A 22,594-nucleotide genomic window follows, 5' to 3' on the forward strand; every position below is an offset into this window, starting at 1 on the left:
AAGGTAGACAAGTTAGTTAGAACTTCAACATCTCGGATTCATTCCCTTGTTCACGTGGATCTATCTTAATTCTCTCGAATTTAAGAATCACTATCTAGAAAAAAGACAATCTCTCGATGCTCTTACAAAGTCAAGGTAAAATATTCAAAAAATGAACAAAACAGACATGAGCAAAACATAATTCATCATTCATTAAACATAAAATAATTGTTTAGGCAACACAAAGTTTAACACCAAGTAAGACAGTCATTGTGCTATCAAAAATATCCAAGTTTCATCGTTTAATACAAACCCAAACATGTAAAGAGATTAAGAACAAAGGAAGAACGACTCCCAAAAACTGGGGGCTCTGTCGTGACAATTCTGATCAGCACCGCGCTTGCCTTGGTGATCAGCCTCTCTCGAGACCTGATCACCACTCTGCTACAGTCTGGTTATGGAGGACACCAAGGAAGGTTGGTTGGTAAACGGTGAGAAAGCACTCCAGTTGCTCACTCACGCCTTTGGTAAAGTTCTTCTCTCTTCTTCCTTGCCTTCTTTTTTTGGCGGCTACGGCTAGTTATTTATAGAGAAGAATCTCCTAGGGTTTCGCATGATTTGGAGATTCCTTAAATAACCGTTGTTATCTGCCCAGACTTAAAAAGGAAAGGAGGATGGCGGATGTCATGACATTTAAGGCTTGCTTGCACGTGAAGTAGGTCATCCAAATGGTGTGTGACATAGGCGGTTTCGTCATACCCACTTCAGACTCTTCAGATAAACCTTGCCTCGATGAGATAAATCTGCTCCTCACGTTCTTATCTGTTCCATTGGACTTTTCAAATTACATTGTCACGACTGAAATATTCTTCCTCTGTAAGTTTCCTGCACATACACAACCCAAGCAAACCCTTTCTCCTCAGTAGCATCAGTTAAACCACATAAATCTTGCCAAAGTAAAACTTATCCACCCATAAGCTAATATAATCTATATCCAACTAAATGCAACTAAAGTGTTGTGCATACTTTGTTTAGACGAGCAATAACTTAAGTGAAAAGACTAGAAATTGAGTCTTTTTACGGAGTTATCACTTACAATGGTGAAAAGAGGATAACTATAGTCATAATTTCGTATGATACAATGTGCACAATGATTGGAAGTTCTAAGGCAAATCCCTAGTTCAAATTTCATCAATGAAAAGAAAAAAAATAATTAACTGACTAAATTAGCTTTTGAAAGGATTCTTTTTGTTGATGCCCTCTTGTTGATTAAGGTGTATTTTTCTGTTTTTATTGCTAGTTGTCTCTTTTGATATGTGGGTGTGTTAGATGAACTTGTGTCTTTCACTTCTCGTTTTCTCCCTTGTCCACTCTTTCTAGAACGGAAAGTTAAAGTGGTGAGATCATTCAAGTTTCCTTTGAACCAACACTTGTTTCTCTTTGACTTTACCTTGAGGTTATATTACTCTTTGAGTGTGGTATATTTTTCGTATTGGATGGCGAATAGTTGACACTGAATGCTAACAGATCCTTGAAGTTTGTCATCTATTTTACGGGAACCTATAAACTGGAACTGCTTCTTAGCCTAAACTAATCTTCCCATAACTAAGTATTGCATTAATCCTGTTTGGTTTCATGTCGCTAACACTAACGTGATCGTTAGGTTTCGGCTGCTAGTTTCTGCTTACTAGAGTTCTGGCTTTTCTTATTTTTGATAATTTGTAGCCTTTCCAGATGCATGTTTCTGATGATGTGTTGCTATAATGCTAGAACGATATCATTCGATTGCCTTTTCATGTAGATTATTTTATAATGCTGAACATATAAGCTAAAGGCTCACTTTGAAACATTCTAAAGAACAATTTAAGGCAAATTAGTATAGATTTGTTGTTACAATTACCTTCAGATACTTGAACGACTAAACATGCATGTATGATCTATGTTATGTCATGTTTGAGTTGTAAGTTGTAATTTCATTGAACTTTTATGATGTTTATAATTGTTGACTTCTGATGCTTTCGCTTTACATGCTTATGATGTTTTCAATAACTTCCATCGGTCATATGGTTATACAGAAACATTTTGCAGTAATATGTTCTAATTTAGTATCCCTCCGTGGTAAGAAACATTAGTATGCGGTCCAAATGTCGAAACATTCTCATGAAGTATCCGATAAGTATCTGATTATATCATTGATTAAGTATATTGTTTCTATGATAGGTATCGGATTATATCTTTTATAATCCAGTCTAATATTAGAGGGTCCTTGTAGGATCACATCCCCTATTCATAACCAGATGTGTCAAACATTAACGTAGGATAACAACATTACAAGTAAAATCTCTTTGAAAAATAATTTACTACAGAAAGCTGGGCGTTAAACATTACTAGTTTAAAATGTTGGTGGGTTTATAGAACATTGTTGATAAAGTTGGGCGTTGAACATCTTTGGAAATATTCATACTGTTATGCATACTTATGTTTGGGCATTGTAATTGAGTATAATTGATTAAAATCAATAATTCATCCGTTTCTCTCTTCATAGGTGCTAATTGAGTTGAGCAACTCGATTTTAAAATAGGTTTGTGAGGAAGTCGTTTGTCAGGAAACAAAGGTAATATTCTCTCCGTTATACTTTTGGGTTATTCTTTTTCTTTATTTCTTGAACCTTTTGCACATGGAACATAGGGTTTATATTTAGTTGTAAGTTCTTCATGCCTCTCTCTTTAAGAATGAAACATGAGTTTGTTTAGATCTAAATGCTATATTTCGATGAAACATATGTGTAAGTATTTAGTTCTATAGTATGCAGTTGTTTATATTTCTCCTTATAATTTTTAGAAATTAACTGAGATACACTTACTCCCATAAAATTTTATCAATTTAAAAGTTTTATAATTTAGGAGTATTTAGTTATATACTATGCAAATATTATTATGCACTGAATCTGATAGTTTAATGCTTATGTTTAGATTCTAACTTTCTCTATAATATTAGCATTTAACATTTGAAACTGAAATACCAGAAATAGGAAATGGATAAGACTTGGATGGATTTCTCAAGGGTAAGCGTCGAATATCGAAATGGAGTCGAAAACTTTCTAAATTTAGCTTTTCTGAATGCAATCCAATAGAATATGATTCTTTTCCCTTGTAAGAAGTGTGTTAACATTAATTGGCACATTTGTGAAGTTGTGTACGAGCATCTAGTTGTTTTTGGATTTGTTCGGGGTTATAGAAAATGGATCTTTCATGGAGAATTTATATCAGATAGATCTGCTTCCACGAGTTATTCGACTAATCCTGGTCCTTGTCACCATCCAACTGTTAGAGAAGATGACATGGAAGGGATGTTACGAGATGTATTTAATATGCACAATCATCAGCAGTATGTTACAGAAAATTATTGTGACAATGATGTTAATGATTTCATTGAGATGTGAAGAATTGGATGTGATGGAGAGCCAAATGGAGAAGCGGCAAAGTTTTACAAGTTGCTGAATGAAATGAATTAACAACTTTATGAGGGATCAAAGTTTTCAAAGCTTTCTTTCTGCATTCTTCTTTTCCACTTAAAATGCTTGGTAGGGTGGACTGGTAACTCTTTTACGCAATTGTTGGAGTTACTAGGAGAAGTGTTTCCTTTTGCAAAAATCCCTCAATCATGCAAAGATATAAAGAAAATGATAAAAGATTTGGGTCTTGGATATGACAAAATTCATAGTTGTCCGAATGATTGTATGTTGTATTGGGTGATCGAAAAAATTAGGAGTCTTGTCATGTATGCGGAAAATATCGATGGATGACTAGGGATGCAGAAAATGTTATTGAGGATGAAGCTCAAGCATGATAAAGAAAGAAACCAATAAAGATTCTACGATATTTTCCTCTCATTCTTAGGCTACAAAGATTGTTTAAGTGCTCCAAGACTGCTGAGTCTATGAGGTGGCATCATGATGGCGGAACCGATGATGGATTATTATGGCATCCTGCGGATTCTTTAGCTTGGAAGTCATTTGACAACAAGTATCCAATTTTTACGAGAGATCCTCGAAATGTCAAGCTTGGTCTTGCAACTGATGGGTTTAATCCATTCAAAATCATCAGTACTTTTTATAGTACTTGGCATGTTATACTTGTTTATTACAATTTGCCTCCGTGGATTTGCATGAAACAATAATCTTTCATCTTATCCATGATAATCCCTGGAAAAAAGGCCCCATAAATTATATTTATATTTACATGCAGCCACTAATAGCAGAGTTAAAAAAGTTATGGGAAGGGGTCGAAACATATGATGTGTTTAAGAATGAGAATTTTAATTTAAACACGATTTTATTATGGACAATTAATGATTTTCCTGCGTATGCAAATTTATCTGGTTGGAGTACCAAAGGTCGTTATGCTTGTCCTTATTGTGCTGCACAAATATGTTCGAAGTGGTTGTTTAATGGAAATAATTTCTCTTATATGGGACACGAAGAATATCAATTTTACTTATGGAAAGATGAATCAACCAACTAATACATGATCAAAGAAAAAGGCAAATCAGATCAATGAATGTCTTGAAGTTGATCAACAGAGTGGTGATGAGTCTGATGAAGAGGATGATCCAAATGAGGTAGACTTGTGGAAAAAGAGGAGTACATTCTTCGAGTTGCCTTATTGGGAGAATCAAATTTTGAGACAAATTGATGCAATGCATATTGAGAAGAATGTTTGTGAGAATATTATTGGGACAATTCTAAATGATAGCAGAAAATCTAAAGATAATCTCAAGAGCCGACTTGACTTAGTGGACATGGGAATTCAACATGATCTTCATCCACAATTACATCCTAATGGAAAATATTTCGTCTCGTTTTCTATTTTTTTCTCTTTCGAAGAAAGAAAAATAAGTGTTTTGCACGGTGTTGAAGGATATAAAATTCCCAGATGGGTATGCATCAAATATATCTCAATCTGTCTGTGTTAAATATCGAAGACTTTATTCTTTAAAGTCACATGATTATCACATATTAATGCAAGATTTACTGCCAGTAGCTGTACGCGGTTGCATGTCGAGTAAGGTGATGTCTTGTATCATTGAACTTTCCAATATAATGAAAGCCATATGTGGGAAACTTCTGATGGTTGAAGAACTTGATAAACTACAAGATCGAGTTGCCTTGACTTTAAGCAACTTGGAGAAGATATTTTCGCCTTCATTCTTCATAATTATGGTACATTTGCTAATTCATCTTCCTCACGAAGTAAGAGTTGGTGGATCAGTTTTCTATCGATGGATGTACCCTATAGAGAGATGCTAATTGAATTATACGTTTCAAATGACTAGTGATTATTCCTTTTAATTAAATGTATTTAGATTGTACGTTGTTTTCTATATAGGTTCTTGGACAACTTGAAGTCTTACTATCGTAATAAGTGTTATCCGGAATGATCAATTACTGAAGGGTATTTGGCAGAGGAATGTATGACATTTTGCTTTAGATATTTGGAAGATGTTGAAACAAGATGGAATAGACCAAATAGAAATGATGTGTTCAGTACTAATGACTTACCATAACATTATTTGTTTGGAAGTTATGTTCAACCACTAAGGAAAGTTTAAATTGCACACTTAGATGACACGTCTTGGGTACAAGCACAACGATATGTTCTTTTCCATCACGATTCAATAGATCCCTTTTGCACGTAAGTCTTTCAGACCCAATACTAATGAAATTTCTTAATCTTTTATATTTATCATTCTTTAACGACATAATATACCTTATAGTGAGTTTAAAGAAGTCTTGAGGTCTCGTGCACGCTCCCAAAGATTACATCAGCGAGAGATACATAAGTTATTCACAAAAACTTTTCATGAATGATTAGGCTAGACGGTAAGCAACTAAATCATTCCATATACTTATAAATAATATATATATTTTTTATATCGAAATCAACCCTTATATATGCACCATTCATGTGTAATAGGTTTGGAGTGGGAGAGAAGTTAGTGAAGATGTTAAATGGATTTCTCAAGGTCCGAATAGAATAGTTAAAAGATATAATACCTTCCTCATTAATGGGTTCAGGTTCCACACGAAATCTCATGAAAGATTAAAGAGGACACAAAGTTGTGGAATCGTAGTTGCTTCTTCAACTACCAGCTATGCTAGTGTTAGGGACAATAATCCGTAGGAGGGAGATGATGATTATTATAGAATTCTTATGGACATTATTGAGTTAGATTATTATGGAAAACGAAAGGTTGTGTTGTTTCGGTGTGATTAGGTTGATGTAAACAGTAATCGAGGAATAAAAAGAGATAAATTCGGGTTTACAATGGTGAATTTCTCTCGATTAATTCACACTGGTCAACGATTGATGGATGAACCATATGTATTTTCTTCTCAAGTGAAACAAGTATTTTACTGTTACGATCCAATGGATGACGGTTGGTATGTTGCACTCCGTAATACTCCCAGAGACTTGATAGACATCGGGGATGGAAGTAGAGATAACTTTGAAACAAGATCAGAATGTTTACCTCTAGTAGCACACAACTTAGATGAAATTATCACTAATACAACACAATTTCAATGGGTTCGGGAGGACGTTGATGAAGATATTTGTGACAACTGACATTATATAAGAATGTCGTAAGATTTTATATCTTTATTTATTTATTTATAATGTTATAACTTTAAACATGCTGTCTTTCAATATATTCATTAATTAAATCATTTTCCTATTACAAATGTTGTTTGTTTATCACATATATCATTTTGAGGAGAAAAATAAGTGATTTGCGGATTGTTCGAGCTTCTGAAGAGCATGAACAAACAAATAATGAGGAATCGAATGTTGTTGACTCTTCCGAAGTTCCTATAACTATTGACAAAGCTGTAGAAATTCAAGGTAATCTTCGAAACTTCATTTAATAGTTTGTTCACGTTCAAAACTTACATTTAATAATTTCTTATATAGTTGAAAATGCTGGAACACGCAAGAGTAGAGGATGTTCAACATTGAAGGAATTATACCAACTTCCTCCTGGGCACCGTGTCAAAGTTTTAAGAAACAATGACGGTCATCCTATTGGCCTAGAAGCACGTATTCTATCCGGTTACTTAGGCATAGTTGGACGTAATGCTAATCTTTTACCGATCAATTATGAGTGATGGCACGAAATGCCTAATAGTAACAAAAACCAGGCGTTGGATTTTGTTAAGGTAATAATGTCATTATAATATATACTCTATAACAATTTAATACTAATTTATACTTACGTTGAACACTTATTTGTTGTATAGGAGAAATTTTATTTAGAGGTCTTTGACGATTATGTGAAGCAAGCGTTAGGGAAGAGATGAAGAGACCACAAGAGCTCATTAAAAAAGAAATACTTCAAGAATGATCTCAGCCTTGAAGAGAAGCTACAAACTGTCCCACCTGGAATGCTCAGGTACCAATAGGAAGATGCAGTCAGATTTTGGAGTTCACAAAAAGGACAGGTATGATGTATTTTTCAAAAATAATTTTAACGAATTATAAATCATCATTAAAAGTGGTTATTTGAAATTGTAGGACCGAGAGCATGTTGGTGTTGCTAGCAGGCAACAACAAAAGTTTACGCACATGGTTGGATCGAAGAGCTTTGCTTGTATAGATAATGAGGAGGTATTATAGATTATTCACATAGTTATTTGTATTCCATGTACATACTAATTCAAACTAATTATATTATGGTACATTGTAGGAAAATACATCTAGTTCTAAAGTGGGTCGAATCAAACTCTTACATGACACATACAAAGAATGATGGAACTCCTATGGCTGCTGAAGCCGCCAAAATTATGGTACGTTTATTGGATAGAGGATTTGAATTATGTTTTATTTATATCTGTAGCATGACATTTTTTATTTGAATTAATTATTTACTTTATTATTAGGAAAAATTGAGGGAGAAAAGGGCGGAGTATCAAGCTACGACTTCGAGTCAAGGTCTTGTTAATGTGGATGACATTGAAAACCAAGCTATTAATGATGTTTTGGGTCCTGGAAGATATGGCCGGGTTCGCTATCAAGGATCATTCGTTACTCTCACCAAATATTTTGGATCCAGTTCATCTCAGTATATGTCATCACAGTCTCAGTCTTCCAAATTAGAAGTTAGTCATTTAAAACAAAAGTTGGCAGAAATGGATCAACAAATGGCTAAAATGAAAGTTGAAAATGAAGCGAGTGAAGCATAGAGAGAAGCAGCAGAAGAACAGAGAGAAGCAGTGGTAGCACAGAGAGAAGTAGCATATCAACAGAAATGTCAAAAATTTGAAATTTACTAGATGCTATGATGCAGATGTTACAGAAAACGCAAACTCAGAATCCACCATCTTAGTCTCATTTATGTTATATGTTTTGTTAATGTTACTGAACAATGTTAACTGAATTAATATTACATTAATGTAAACTTTTATCTATTATATTGGATTTGATGTTGGTTGTTATAGAAATAGAGTTTGGTGTTATTAATGTCATGTTTGTTGGATAATGGAACAGGTTGAAAAAAATAGATTTGGGGTAATCGAAGAAAATATTTAAATTGTTTCAATTCTGTGTTCTTTAGAGGCGTTTGTAAAAAAAAAGCCGCTAAATAACAAAAACAATACCAGCGTTTTTACATAAAAACGCCACAAATAATTTAGATATTTTGCGGCGTTTGTAACAAAAAACGCCGCTATATACCAAACCTTTTGCAGCGTTTTATCCAAAAAACATTGCTATATACCAGACCTGTTGCGGTGTTTGTATGAAAAACGCCGCAAAATATCTAATTTTTTGTGGCGTTTTTATGTAGAACGCCACTATATAATAGACTTTTTGCGGCGTTTGTATCCAAAAAACCCCGCTAAATATCTTAACCATTTGCGGCGTTTATAAAAACTCCTCTATAGATGTAGACATTTTGCGGCGTTTGTATCCAAAAAAACATCGTTAAATATCTATACTTTTTGCGGCGTTTGTGGGACAAACGCCACTAAATCGCAACACCTATTGCGAGTTTATTCAAGAAACGTCGTTATATCTCTTCACCTATTGTAGCATTTTTTGTTGACAAACGCCGCGAACTTTAGCGGCACTAGTTTTCCTGGTGCTTCTTGCGGTGTTTTTCATATCGCCACAAATATTTTTTTCGGTGCTTAAAAACGCCGCTATAGGTAAAAAAAATAGACCGCAAATGTACAGTTTTGCTGCATTGTTAATGAGTTGAGCAGCTCGAACTCGACTCGATCAAAACTCAGTTAAAACTTGACTCATATTGGCTCGACTCGAGATCTTAACGAGTTGAGTCGAGCAAAGTCCAACTCGATTCAATAAGTTCGCGAGTTGGTCGTTAATTTTTTTAAATAATCATTTTAAAATAATTTTTCATTTAAAAATTTACTAATAGATAATAAAAAGATATAAATTATTAATCTATTAATTTTCTAATAAAAATACCTAATTATTAATTAATAATTATTATTTTACTACAGCCAAAATCAAATCTTAATTATTATTTTAATGTATCTGTGGATTGTTGTTTTAAAGTTTAGACTTTAAAATTGCTTCATACACTCTTTTGATAATTTTTGATTAAATTTATTAATTTATGTTTATATTAAGTTCTATATAATATTAGTAGATTTTACCTATAGTTAAAAAAACAGTGTAAAAGTTTTGTTGAGTTGAACGAGCAATGAACTTAACGAGCAATAAGTTTTTTTAACGAGCATGAGTCAAGTAAAATTTTAACAAGCTTAACGATAAAAGAGTCGAGTCGAGCAATAAATTTTTTAACGAACACGAGTCGAGCACTATCCAACTCATGATTGACTCGTACAATAAGCACCCTAAACTCACCCAAGTCACTACAAATTCTAACTAAATCCAAAGCAAATCTAATTTGACAGCTTACATCAAACGTGATCCAGACCCAAAAAATCCAACCCAAACGATGTTTGACACCTCTAGTCCTGAATTTCCCAAATCAGTTCATTTACAATAACCAATGCTGCAAGCAAAATGGTTAAACTAACATTGGACGAGGATCGCTGACCTAGGCCATGGATTTTACTGATCATCCGTCGACCGCATCCAGGTAAGTATGTTGCAATGGAGCTATGCGTCTCTTATTTATTAACTCCAGCTCCTGGTTCCTCCTCTTTCTCACTTGATATGGGGTTGAGCTTCATCGTTATTCTCCACGTCCCAAAGATTATAATTTGATTCTTTCTTTCTTCTTTATCTCACTAATTAAAAATGGCTGCAAATCAAACATTTACCATCTTTCCATTCATCATAAACTAAGTGAGCTATTAGAGTTTACAAAAGCTTTCATCAATGGTGTTGGGGGGTTTTTTAGCAAAGTGTACCAGTTCAATTACCATGGCAGCAACCAAGCTCTGCTTAACTTGAACATGAATGGTAACAGAATGTTGAGAATTTGGGCAAATTGTTTTCAGTCCTTTCTTACATTTTGCAGTGAACCATCTCAATGTCCATGAAAACAACTAGGCATAGCTTGGCTTGAACTTAAATGGCTAGAGAATGTTAAAGATTTTGGACAAATTTCTTCAATCCTCTCTTGCTTTAGTTGCTCAGTGCAGTATTTCATAGGAGTACATATTGACAAGGCACAATCAGAAACATAAAAATTCCAAGAATTATCTTTGAGAGTTCCAAGAAGCTTTCTCTTGTTTCTCAGCTCAGTTCCTCCATTTTGCTTCAAAAAACATGCTTCGAAAAACACTGCCTTTCTTTGAAGAACTTGTAAGCTTAATATTTAGCTGTTTTATTTTTTTTTTGTTTTGTTTTCATTAATGGATAAAACAATTGCCGACATCGTAAATGTTGTTGGGTTTGAAATGAACTGTTGATTGGTAAAACACCATTAGTATATATAAACAAAGTTGTAGATGGATGCCTGGTACGAATTGGAGTCAATGGAAGCCTGCTCCAGTGTCAAGGACAGGTATTATCAAAAACTATGTCACATAACATTTGATCATCATTAGCTTTTGCAAAACTAGAGTTTTTAATCTTAGCATTGCTTGCATATAGTATGATTACAAATGCAAAAGAGAAGGGAATTATTAAATTCCGTCCAGGTGGAGGTTAATCTCTTGAGGCGGATTCTGCCTTCTGGTGCAGGGCAGCAGGGAGTCTTTTTATCTGGTTTTACTGTTGCAGTTTTCTTACTTGGTTGTTCTTAGTTTATTGTGTGGTTATTTGTTGTTCTTAGGTGCTGCTCGTCTACACTGAGATTTTGTCTTTTAGAATATTGCTTTGGGTGCACTCTTTTTCCTCCACTTTAGCAAGGTTTTTGAACGAGGTCCCTAGTGATATTTTATATTTTTTCGCTTTAATAATATTCTTACTTTAAAAAAAACAGTTATCTTTTATTTCATTCTTCCTTGATGAAGACCATTTTGATCGAGCTGACGAGTGTTGATGCCAAAACCGGATTGGCATTCTCCTAACTCCTAAAAAGAACAAAAATGACGAAATCATACGAATACAGAATACTTGTACATTATTAGGGGAGAGCTTCGGGTTTTATCGTGAAACAGCAAAGCAAATGGCAACTACCGTAATCATGCTTCCATACTTCGTCCTAACGAAAGGAATGAAGTGCTTTAGCTTATCTTGATGTTTGAAGTGTGAGACACGACAAAGTAAATAAGTGAAAGTGATAAAGGTGCACATAATAATCATTAATTAAAGCAAAAGAAAGAAACAAAGGAAATTCAAAACTAAACTTTCACCTTAGTTTGGAATATTACATTCTTTCAAGATTAAACATGAAAATGTAATTTCTTTTTGGTGAGAGAATAATTTTTTTTTTATAATCTCTCCTATTATATTATAATCTAATATGAATTGGTTCTTTTCTTTAAGTGTTTTCAAGAAGGTTGATGGTTACAAGTGTAAAAAGTTGACCCGACCTATAAAACTGACTGAAATCGACTCAAGTCAAATTTGTTTGTGACCTGAGCAGTGGTGATTCGAAACCGACTCAAGTCGGAACTGGTATATGAGAATGACATAAACCCGAATTGAACCGAAAATATGATAATTGAACCCGACTTGCATCCGACTGATATGAACTCGAACCTGAGATTAACCTGATAAATAACTAGTATTGCCCGACCTGTTTTCAACCTGAGCTGTTAGGAACCTGATCTGTAATTGACTCAACATGTAAATGATTCGACTTGTTATTGAACTGATCGGATATTTACATGATTTGATATTTACCAGACTTATAAATTACCATTGATGAAAATATAAGATTTTGATGACATTGTGAGATTTTGAGTTTATAATAAATCATGTTAATTAATATGATTAATTTTTAAATGTTATAATAAATTATTAATTATGATAATTAAATTAATAAATTTACTTACTATATTAATTATGATTCTTATATTACAAATCTTAATTATAATAATTAAATTAATTTTATTAAGTAATTTATTTATTTAACCTGATTAATTAAATTAATTATAATCATTACAAGCTAAAATAATTTATCGGTATTGAATATGAATAATTAAATTAATTAATCATTAAAAGTTAAAATAATTTATTTATTGAACATGATTAATTAACTAACTAATTTAAATATTTATTAGTTTAATTTATGTTTTATGTAATAATTAATTAATATATTGAAAATCTGAATAACATAAAACTTATAATAGTTCAGAACAATAAAATTACAATAAAATGAACAAAAACAAATGTGTTAAAATTTAAGCTCTCAGATCTTATAGAAAAAGTTTTATAAGGATTACTTTGCTGCCAAAAATTTATTCATCGAGCTTATCTTAAAAGATCTAAATGTTGCCAACATTATTAAATTACGGGCAACTTTTTAGCTTTAAAAGCCGAAATGTCACCAACATAATTTAACATGAGCAACTATTTAGAAAAAAAAATACAAGCTACAACAATTTATTCCAGTCAGACCAACAATAATTTACAAGACAACAAAAGGCAACAACAAGCAGTAGCAAACAACATTGCATAAATTCAAAATTCAACATTTCTGCATTTAACAAGCATCTAGTCAATGATAAAGTCAAAGGGAATATGATGACCAACAATGTCAAATATTTCCGACTTTACCAAACCCTTACATAATCAAGTATTCAACAAACATTTCTAAATCAAGCAATGTCAAGCAGAATCAGGACATAATCATTCAAGAAGCATTTAGCATGATGCTTGTAGTAACTTGTAAGGCACTGTACAAAAAAACAGAAGCATTAATAAACAATTTGAAAAATTAATTTAATAAACATAATAAACATAAAAAAAGTTACCTTTAAAGGGAAGAAACAAGACAGAAGCATTCACAAACCAAATCCAATTTTTTGACTTACTATAAAACACCCTACAAAATTAAAAAAATAAAATCATTAATAAGCAATTCAAAATATTAATGAAATTCGAAAATTGAAAATAAAATAAAACTTTATTTACCTTTACAAAGCAGAATCATTAACTACAGTAAGATAACCTTCTTTCTTTTCCTCCGGCTCAAAATCATACAACCAATTACGGATTGTTACAAAAAATATCAACATTTTTAGGTAAGAGTTTAGCTCTCATCTTGTTCAAAATTCGTCCCCCTATACTGAAGGATGATTCAGATGTAACTGAAGTAATTGGAATAGTCAATATATATCTCGCCATGCGATAAAGTACCAAATAAGAAATACTTTGATTTTTCCAATACTCTAAAATATCAAAGTCAAATTCTCCAGTAAAAGGACAAGGGGTAAACTGATGTAAGAGTCAACATTTGATCGTCCAGTCCGTCAAACATCTAAATTAACATCAAAATTCTAAAAAAATAAAGAAAAATAAAATAATTAAATTATGAAAACATAGAACATAAATTAAAATAAATAAAATTGAAAATGAAATTCTGTTGAACTATGTTTTATAATATTTTGATGTAACAAAATAAGGCAAAATGTTTTTGGACTTGATTTAATTTGTTCAAAGTTTTCAAAAATAATTCAAAGTCCATTAAAGTAGAATTTGAGCACAAAACAGTTTTATGGGTACGTAGTACCGATACTATTCTTATAGTATCGATGCTACATGAACAATATCGATGTTGTTCATGGGTATCGATACCAAAGGTAAGAGAAGTATCGATACTTTCTAGATAGTATCGATATCACCAATTGCTTTTCAAATTGCTCAAATTCCAGAATGCAAAATAGGTATCGATACTCAAGAGGTATCGATACTACTTTACACAGTGTGGTATTGATACCATGAAGCATAATATTGATATTGGTCATTCCCAACGGTCTTAAACGACTAGTTTATTTAAGTATTATAAAGGTAGTACCGATACTAATGAAAGGAGTACCGATACTCCTTATTCAGGGTAGTTTTATTTTGCAAAAAATTAATCCCAACAGCTCTAAAACATCCCAACTGCTAGAAACGACCACAAACTCATTTCAACATATAAAAACAAGTTGAGGACACTTGAAGAAGAATGACAACACTTATCCAAGCAATTGAGATCAAGAGAAAAACTCTTTCACTCTTATTTTTCCTTTTCTCTTGTACATAAGTGTTTTTGAGCTCATTGCAAATCTTTTAATTATTTTAGTGAGCTTAATTTTTGTAAACACCTTTCTTTTGAGAGGTTTTTCTAGTTTACATCTTTTAACCTTTGTAAAGGGGATTGGTTCTAGCTTAGCCTTTGAAAAGCTAGGGAATTGTAATGGTTATCTCTTTATCCTGGAAAAAGAAAGAAAAAAATTAATGGATTTGTTAGAAAATCCTAAGTGAGGAGCTTAGGTAGAGGATGTAGACTTGGCTAAGAAGTCGAACCACTATAAATCCTTGTGCAAATTATTTCATATTTATACTCCTTACTCCCTAAACTCAGAAAACCAATTCACTCCTTCTTGGAAAATTATTTGATTGATCAATTGAGCTTCATCGAATCCTAACAATTGGTATTAAAGTTAGGTTCATTAGAAGGTCTAACAACCTTGAGACGATCCTTAAAGAAGCTCTATCCATTTTTAAGACAACCGAGAAGATGACATCCACCTTCGGCTCGTTCCACATGGAAGACTCCCAACCGATCGAAAAGCCTCCATACTTCAATGGAGCCAACTACCATCAATGGAAGAAATTAATGAAGTTATTCATCCAATCCAATGATCTTGATGCATGGGAGATGATCGAGAACGTCTACTCTTCTTCAAAGAAGCAGATGAAGGAGTGGAGTGGCTAAGAACAGAAGAAAGCTTAACAAAATGCTAAAGTGTTGAGTTAATCAATTGATGGAATCGGCCAAGAGGGGGGTGAATTGGTAATTAAAATTTTGGTGGAAGCTTTTGCAGAAAATTGAAAGTAATTGCACAGCGATTTCGAGTGGTGCGACTTTATCAACCAAAGTCTACGTCCACTACCTTAGCTATCCACACTAAGGATTTTCCACAAATTCACTAATTTGTCTTTCTTTTGAGGACAAAGAGTAACATTACAATCCCTCAAGAATTATACCCCAAATTCTTGAGAACACTCTCTCCCAAAGAGAACAATACAAATTTTGCAAACTTACAAGGAAATCCTCACAAGGTAGATTGTTTGCACAATTCTAGAACAAAGAAAAGAACACTCAAAGATGAATACAATTCAGCACAATATGTGTTCTTGAAAGCAAAATGAATATTGAATGAAAATAGGCTTGAAATGCTCAAACTTGAGGTTTGATGATTTCTCTTTAATTCTCTCTTGATTCTAGTTGCTTGATGTTTCTTGTTGTTGATTAATGGCTCCTAAGCTTGCTTAAATACACCTTGAATTACTTCTGAACGTTGAGGATGATTAGTGAAGATAATATAGCCGTTTTAGTGTGAAATCAATTAATAAAACAGTTTGGAGCGTGGGGGGAATCGGTACCCCTTGAGGGGAATCGGTTCCCTAAGTGTAAAATTCAAATATTTCGACCGTTGAACAGGGGGGAATCGATACCCCCTATAGGGGAATCGGTTCCCTCCGAGCATTCTTGAAATCTCGGAGCCAAACTATTCAGGGGGAATCGGTACCCCCTATGGGGGGGAATCGGTTCCCTCTGAGCAATCTGGAATTTTTGGCTTTGAAATGGTTCAAAATACTTTGAAAAATTATTTTGAAATTGTTTTAAGATTAAAACTTAATTTTACACTTAAGTAAGGATTAAAAATGATTTTTGAAAGATTTAGAGTAATGTTTTGATATTCGAATAATTATATTGAATATACTTAGAAAATCATTTGGAAAATCTTAAAATTCATTTAACTTAATTTGTTATATCGAAATATCAAAATGTTTTCAACATAAAGCCATGCACATGTTATTTTGTACATTTGGTCCCGATGTTTATGAACGAGTTTCTTCTTGTTAAAATGCCAAGGAGTTTTGGAATAAGTTCGAAGAGATTCATGGAAACAGGAAAGAATAACCAATAAAGGCAGTGTGCTTAATGCACTTGAAGAGCCCAAGAATAACTCTGATGAATATTATTCATATTCTTTTGATGAGTTACAAGATGCATATGATGAATTATTTTTGGAGTTTGAGACCATGAACTCCAAATACAAGAAAATGATTTCAAAACTTAAAGTTGAAAATGATTTTCTTTTGAAAGCAAAGGTTGATTTTAAAAAACAAAATGAAATTTTGAAAAAGAATTTAGAGCTTTCAAAATTGAAAATTTTGAAAAAGAAAGTTTTGATTTAAAGGTTAAGCTTGAATGCTTAATAAAAGAAAAGGAAATCATTTTAAATAATTCATCTAATTTCATAATGACAAAAATGCTCACATTGTCATTATCATGGTCACAAGGAACATACTTGTCCTTTAAAGAAATAAAAATATTTTAAAATTAAACAAGTATGAATTCCTAAAAGAACAAAGGGCATTGAAACTAATGTTCAAGGGTCCAAAGAAATTTGGATACCAAAATCCAAATAAATATCTCTTACAGGTGTGTGGGAGCAATGGTGATAAAAGTAAAGATATTCAAATGCTCTAGCCATGCTTGAAAAGGAATGGGTAACCTCTAAGTTTAATGTTATTAATTTTTGGTTGTCTATTTGTTTTAAGCATGCATGAGTTTTGATCTTAAATGATTATGCATTGTTTTTCATCTCATGTATGTTGAAAAGTGTATTATGATGGAAATTTTAAAGTGTTAATGATTTTTCATAATTTTTAGTTCCTCGTAATGTTTTTTGGTCAAAATTGGTTTTAATGCTTTGTTTTTTTTAATTTTTAATTTTTGACCTTAATTTAAATGTTTATGCATGTGATTTATTGCAAATGATATCTCTCTAACAATTGATATTAATTTTTCAAATGTATAACATTTTTGGATAGCTTTACGCACATGCACTTAAATACAACAATTGGTATTGCTTAAAGTATATTAGGCTTGGATATATTGAATTTCATGAACTACTAACATGTTTGTTCATATTTGTTGAAATTCAATTTTTTAAGTGTCAAAAGTTTTCTTGGAGTGCTTTTATTGAGGGGGTCTTTGATTTTTCAAGTGATTTATGCTAAATTTTACCACTTACTCTCCATTGTTATTTTTGAATTTTAAAGTTGAATTATTTTTTATATAACAAAAAGGGGGAGAAGTATGAGTTTGAAAAATTCAATTTCAAGAATTAAAAAGGGGGAGCTTTAATATTTTCCAAATATTTATCTTTTTTCAAATAATATTTTATTAAGGGGGAGTTTTGCCAAAACAATTTTTCAAATGTTTTGTAATATCAAAAAGGGGGAGATTGTTGACTATGTTTTATAATATTTTTATATAACAAATTAAGGCAAAATGTTTTTGGACTTGATTGAATTTGTTCAAAGTTTTCAAAACTAATTCAAAGTCCATTAAACTAGAATTTGAGCACAAAACAGTTTTCTAGGTACGTAGTACCGATATTGTTCTTACAGTATCAATACTACGTGAACAGTACCGATAATATTCATGTGGTACATTTACAGTATCGGTACTACGTGAACAGTGCCGATAATATTCATGTGGTACATATACCAAAGGTGAGAAAAGTATTGATACTCTCTAGGTAGTATCGATACTACCAATTGTTTTACAAACTGCTCAAATTCCATAATGCAAAATATGTATTGATACTCAAGGTGTACTGATACTACTTTACATAGTGGTATCGATACATGAAGTATAGTATCGATACTGGTCAAGCCCAACAGTCTTCAACGACTAGTTTATTTAAATATTATAAAGGTAGTACCGATACTCATGAAAGGAGTACCGATACTCCCTGTTCAGGGCAATTTTATTTTGTAGAAAATTAATCCTCAACGGCTCCAAAACATCTCAATGGGTAGAAACAACCACAAACTCATTCCAACATATAAAAACAAGTTTAGGGCACTTGAACAAGAAGGAAAACACCTATCCAAGCAATTGAGATTAAGAGAAAATATCTTTCACTCTTATTTTTCCTTTTCTCTTGTACATAAGTGTTTTTGAGCTCATTGCAAATATTGTAATTGTTTTAGTGAGCATAATTTTTGTAAACACCTTCCTATTTAGAGGTTTTTCCTTTTTACATATTTTAACCTTTATAAAGGGGTTGATTCTAGCTTAGCCTTTGAAAATCTAGAGAGTTGTAAAGGTTATCTCTTTGTCATGAAAAAAGAAAGAACAAATTAGTGGATTTGTTAGAAAATCCTAAGTGAGGAGCTTAAGTAGTGGATGTAGACTTGGTTGAGAATTCGAACCACTATAAATCCTTGTGCAAATTGTTTCATCTTTACACTCCTTACTCCCTAAACTCAAAAAGCCAATTCACTCTATCTTGGTAAATTGTTCGGTTGATCAATTTGAGTTTCAATGATTCCTAACAAATTCTAAAAACTAACTTGAAATAGATCTGATTTTTTAAATGATAAATGGCGATTGGAACTTGACCCACTTCTGTCAAAAGAAGTGTTACTTTGGACAGATGAAGAAGAAGAACCACAAGGTGCATTTTTGAATAAAATACATATAACTCAAGAAACTCATTATAAATGAGGCTTACCCTCCGTTGAACCTCGTCCTCAACATAAAAAACATTGTACAACTCCTTCAAAAGTTGTAATTTATATCGAGGATCAAGTAAAACAACAAAAGACATAATCATTGAGTGATCAGACCAATATTTCTCATATATTTCAAGCATGGGTCCTGCCATTGCAGAAATAAATTCACAAGGATCATTATAAGCATCATATAACAATTTTTCAGTTACAACAACGTTAGCCAAGTACAAGATAGAAGTGAAATATGTAGATCTAGATAATAGAGTAGTAATTTCATAAAACGGCTCAAGAAAATCACATATTGTTTGAACAATTTTCTACTCATGATCAGTAATGATTTCCAACTCATTTTCCATATTAACATACAAGTTTATGGCTAATCTAGCCTCAAGTTCTCCATGAATCATTGAGTAAGTAGAATTTCATCGAGTAGGAATATCCAATAACAACTTACCACGAAAATAAGAATCACAGTCTTTAACTGCTAATTCAAAGGCACAAAGGCGAGAATCAGAAGAATCCATAAACTTATCAATTCACGCAATTTAATAACAGAAGAATCAATTACCTTCAAACCTTTTTGAACTATCAAGTTTAAAATGTGGACAACACACCTTATATGGAAGTACTTACCATTGCATGGAAGAGGAGAAATGACATTCAAATCATTTTTAATTCTCTTAATCATTTTATCATTTGCAGAAACATTATCAAGTGTTATGATAAAAGTTTTTTTCTTCAAGAACTTACATATCATCTTTTTCATAAACTTAAAAAGTGACTCACCATCATGGGGTGGATGAAAACAGTGAAAATTCAGTATTTTAAACTGAAGTTTCCAATTATTATCAACATAATGTGCAGTAAGAGAAAAATAAGAATGTGAAGTGCATGCAGACCATCCATCACATATAAAACAGATACGACTTGAAACATAATACATTGAATCAAGTAGCAATTTTTTATGCTTTTAATGCTCCAACATGCAATACTTAGTAACAATATACCTCTATATATTCTCCACACTAGAATTAAGGTAATGATGCAAATCCCTAAGTTTTTCATGCTCAACTATATTCAAAACATAACCATGGCACAGAATAGTCTCAGCAAACAATTCACAGTATTTGTTTTGATCAAAAAAACATACCAAAGCAGAACTTTCAGCATGATATTCCTTATAAGATTGACATATCTTAGTATGCCTTCTAGGGTTAGATGTACCAATATAAAAATCAGCTATATACCTTTCAAGTTTTCAATACTTACATTAGGCATAAACAAAACTATCGACAGATTTGATGAAGGTGTAATTCTCCCAAACATGAGAAGTTCTTCTCCCGAACTCGATTGGACATGTAGTTTCCTATTAGAGGATTTATTAACATCAACTGCTTCGGACAATATATCGTTTACATCCCCTTAAAAAAAACCTTCTATTAGTCAATATATTATATATAAAAAACTTAAGAATCGAACAGAGAATAATAAAATCATTTACCTCTTTCATAATGTTGTTCATTTGGATCTGTTAGGGCTTCTCATATAAAAGAAAGTAAAAATTATTAATACGAATAAAATAAAATAAAAAAATCAAAACTAACCTAGAAATTCAATTCGTAAGACAAATTATCCATGAAACCCTAAAAAATAAAGGTTTCAAATGAACAAGGGAAATAGTCTCGGATAGAGAAGATGAGCAGAAATAGAATAAGATGAAGTCTCGGTTAGATTTAGGGTTAAAAAAGATGAACATGAGATAAAGAGTCTCAGATAAATTTAGGGTTAGATAAGATGAACATGAGATGAAGAGTATCGGTTATTTAGAGAAGAAAATGAACAGTACTTCGAAAAGAAGATAAATAATACTAGGTTAGATTTAGGGTTAGAGAAGAAGAAGATAAACAATACTTGGAAAATAAGAAGATGAACAATACTCAGTTAGATCTAAAAAACATGTTGGGTATTGGGATTGGGTGCTTGAAAGGATCAAATAAGTATTTTTGGGATAAAATCATATGAACAATGGTGATTTTGGGGTGTTTGATCGATAAAACAGGTTTGATCTTGGGTTTAGGTGTTTGTAAGGATCGAATGAGGGTTTTGAGATGAACACGAATGAACAAGGGTTGAGTTTTGGGTGTTTGATCCAAAAAACAAGTTTGATCTTGGGTTTTGGTGTTTGTAAGGATCAAATAAGGGTTTTGGGATGAACACGAATGAACAAGGGTTGAGTTTTGGGTGTTTGATCCAAAAAACCAAGTTTGATTTTGGGTTTTGTGTTTGTAAAGATCAAATGAGGGTTTTGAGGATGAACACGGAAGAACACAAGTTGAATTTGGGATGTTTGATCGAAAAAAATAGAATGATTTATGTGGTTAAAGTGTTTATGGCTGGGAATTTTAGAGAGAAGTAATCAGAGTTTAGAGAGAGAAAGCAAAATGAGAAAATGAGAAAAAAATAAAAAAAAATATGAAGTTAGATAATTTTGTGTTTATATATTAGTTTAAATGTGGGTCTGTTGGACCGCGTGTTTTTGAAGTTTAGTTGGCATTGTGGCGTCGTCCCCTTATTTTAAATTCGCTCAATTTAGTCCAAATGTATAACCCAATTAATTGAATTTAAGTTTTATTTATTGAATTTAAGCTTTATATTTTTAATTCTTCCAATTTGAACCCTATATATTTTTCAATTCATTCAATTAATATTATATATATATATATATAATATAATTGTTTCAATTTTTTCTCAACTTTTGAAATGAACGCAATTTAGTCCATTTTACAGATTTTCTTCACATTTTACAATTATTTTGATTTAATCCCTTTGTGTTGTTTAATTTATTTAAATTTTTATTTTTAATTTCATATTTGTTCAATTTAGTCCTTAAAATTATATTTGCATATGAAATTGGTACATACTTATTATTTATTTATATATTTATAATTGGCCAAAACTTTTTAAATTGATATAATTTAGTACTTTTTTATATTAATTTCAACCTCACATTTTAAAATTATTTCAATTTTGTCCCTCGTCAATGTGTGTTGTTTAATTTGTTTAAATGTTTACTAGTAATTTCATATTTGTTCAATTTAATCCTTAAAAATATATTTTTATCTAAATTGATCCATAATTATTTATATTTTAGTAATTTACTCTAAATAATATATAATTACAAATTGTAATTCAACATTCATGAAAGGCGAAAAATAATTAATCCAAAAATAAAAAATGCCCCGACCTGAAGTCCACCCGTATCTGATAAAGTTCTGACCTGAATTTTTTCTATCAATGATGTGACCTGATCTGAACGAGATCTGACTGATGTCCATACGAACTTGAATTAACCTGGTGTTTAACTGCTCCAGACCTGAGTCGTTTTGACCTGAAATGATATCGATCCGAAATAAAATTAACCCGAACTGAATCTAATGTCAAATCAACCTAAAATGACCCAAAGTAATTTGACCTAGACCCAAACT

The sequence above is a fragment of the Hibiscus syriacus genome, unplaced genomic scaffold (genome assembly GCF_006381635.1).
Source record: "Hibiscus syriacus cultivar Baekdansim isolate YM2019G1 unplaced genomic scaffold, ASM638163v2 tig00111772_pilon, whole genome shotgun sequence".
Taxonomy (NCBI): domain Eukaryota; kingdom Viridiplantae; phylum Streptophyta; class Magnoliopsida; order Malvales; family Malvaceae; genus Hibiscus; species Hibiscus syriacus.